The 2,185-nt window shown below is 53.8% G+C and overlaps 1 protein-coding gene across 1 annotated transcript in view; it reads right to left on the bottom strand.

Annotated features, from left to right (window-relative positions):
* SLC9A1 (solute carrier family 9, subfamily A (NHE1, cation proton antiporter 1), member 1) overlaps nucleotides 1–2,185 on the bottom strand; it is a gene marked incomplete at both ends in the record, with an annotated part of 29,356 nt that overhangs the window by 7,658 nt on the left and 19,513 nt on the right. The gene's annotated exons all lie outside the window — the stretch shown is intronic.

Below are 2,185 nucleotides of genomic sequence, written 5' to 3'. Positions count from 1 at the left end.
CAGGGGACAGACAATGGAGCTGGTGCTCGGTGGGTTTCAGGATGCAATTCCCCTTTCTGCAGCTTCAGGAGTGAGCTGGGAGGTTTTACATGGTCAGCTGCAGCAGGGACAGGATGCATCCTTGGGGAGCAAGGTAACAGGGAACATGTTTTGCCCTTTTGCAATCACAGCACGACCCCAAATGTAGGTCTCTGAGCCAGTCATGACCCACTGGGATGACATTCCCCACCAAACACCCCCAGCCTGGCATCTGCCAACACACTGATACCCACAGAGGGATTTTGGGTTCCCTGGATCTTCTCCCAGGCTTCATAATTATTATTTTGAAGCGAGGCATATTTGTTCCCTGGCAAGGGAAGCAGTTTAAAATAAGGAACCCTGCCTTGGCATCCCATGTTCCCGCGTTCCTTCCGGCCGTGCGGCTGTGCCATCTGCACGGCGCTTCACAACGGATTAAATCCCTCTCCCTAACGAGTCACCATCCTGCTGACAATCCAGAGCCCCCCTGTGCCCCCCACCGAGCCTGCAGGGACCACATCTGCGCCACGGTGCCTGCTCATCCCTCCTCCACCTGCGCAGAGAGAGGGGAAGGCGCTGCACGAATCCAGCTCTGATGGGAAAAGGCACAGCTTCCACAATCCCTCCCTAAGGATGGGCAATGAGTCAGCTCCAGAGGCCATGGCCATGCACAGGTCCTCAGGGGCAGGATTAGACTCCAAATTGTCACCTGAGCTGCAGGCACAGCCTCGAGTGTGGGTGAACCCAGAGGATTCATCTCACCCAAGGCTCCGCGCAGGTCCAGCCACACCATTCCCGCAGCTCCAGTGTATCCCAGGTGTCGGAGCCAGCCACACCATTCCCGCAGCTCCAGTGCATCCCAGGTGTCAAGTGATGTGGGAAGGAGTCTGTTTTCCACCTTGGCTGTCCCACTAATCACAGAGCAAACTGCTCATTGGCTTTGGGTTCAGGCATGTGGGGAGGCTAGGAGGAGACAGGAACATCCAAGCTTTCTCCCAACACTCTCCCAACATCCAGCTACCTCCGTTCAGGGACTTCCCAGCCTGGATGCAGCTCCCGATTTACCCCCATGGGGTTTTTCTTCTGTCTCAAATCCCCTGGAGCTCACAGAAGCAGTGAGCACCCAAAGGCAGCCCTGACAGGGAGCTCCCCATGGGAGGGGAGGTGATAATCCCTTTTCCATGCACAGCTCCTGCAAACACTGGGAACAAATGACCCAGCACACCGGGTTGGAATAAGGCTTAAAGCCACACAAACAGCAAGAAGTCAACAGCAAATCAGTTTTTGCTTGCTAAGTATGTTCAATCATGAATAAAACACAAACACTAACAATTAAGCATCTCTCACTTCTTCCCCACAGGCCCCAGGATTCCATTAAACTGGAACATTCGTGTGCTGATGGGAATTCAGTGGTTTACAGCCTTTTTGTAGGGCCCTAAAAATACACTCACACGGGCTGCATTTTAATTATGTCTTTGATTTCACTGAATCTCAGCCATGGTTTTGCTCCCTGCTTTCTCCACTCAGTATTTTCAGAGTGCTCCAGAGCTCATCAGTACCAGTCTGTTGGGGGGATCCTGCTGGGATCGTGCTCCGAGTGCAGAGACAGCATCCTGCTTCAAGGCTGGGAGGACTAAGGGGAAGAAACACCCTCACTGTTGGGGATGATGCCAGGCAGGGGTGAATTGGTTCAATCCCAGCTCTGTGGCTGAGTATCCCTCCTGGAGGGTGAGGAATGCTGTGGCAGGATGCTGGGTGATAAGGATGCCTGGCCACAGGCACATGCAGGGGCAGTGGGAAGAGGAATAAGCCTGGATAATAGCTTTAGTAACAATACTAAGGCTTTATACCCCCAGGCTTCTCTTCCTAGCTGAGCTGGTAAAATGTTACTTGCACAGGAGGTAGCTGTGCTGCTCACCTGCTCAGGTACCTCCTGCTGCCAATCCTCCTGTCCCCAGATGTGGTGACCCTGCTGCAAACTGGGATTTCTACTGCAGTGAGAACTGAAAATCCTCCACCGCAAGGACAAACCAGGAGACAGTGGGGCACAGACAGACCTCCAGTGCTCCTTCAGGCTCCTCTGTTAAACACCAAGTGGTTCTTGCCACAGCAGAAGGGCAGAAGCCAACATCCGAGAGGTCCCCCTGGCTGTCAGGGCTGCGTGGGA

Source organism: Acanthisitta chloris, unplaced genomic scaffold, assembly GCF_000695815.1.
Source record: "Acanthisitta chloris isolate BGI_N310 unplaced genomic scaffold, ASM69581v1 scaffold19761, whole genome shotgun sequence".
NCBI classification, from domain to species: Eukaryota; Metazoa; Chordata; class Aves; order Passeriformes; family Acanthisittidae; genus Acanthisitta; species Acanthisitta chloris.
Note: the sequence above shows the minus strand (reverse complement) of the source record. Positions and strands in the feature narration are given on the sequence as shown.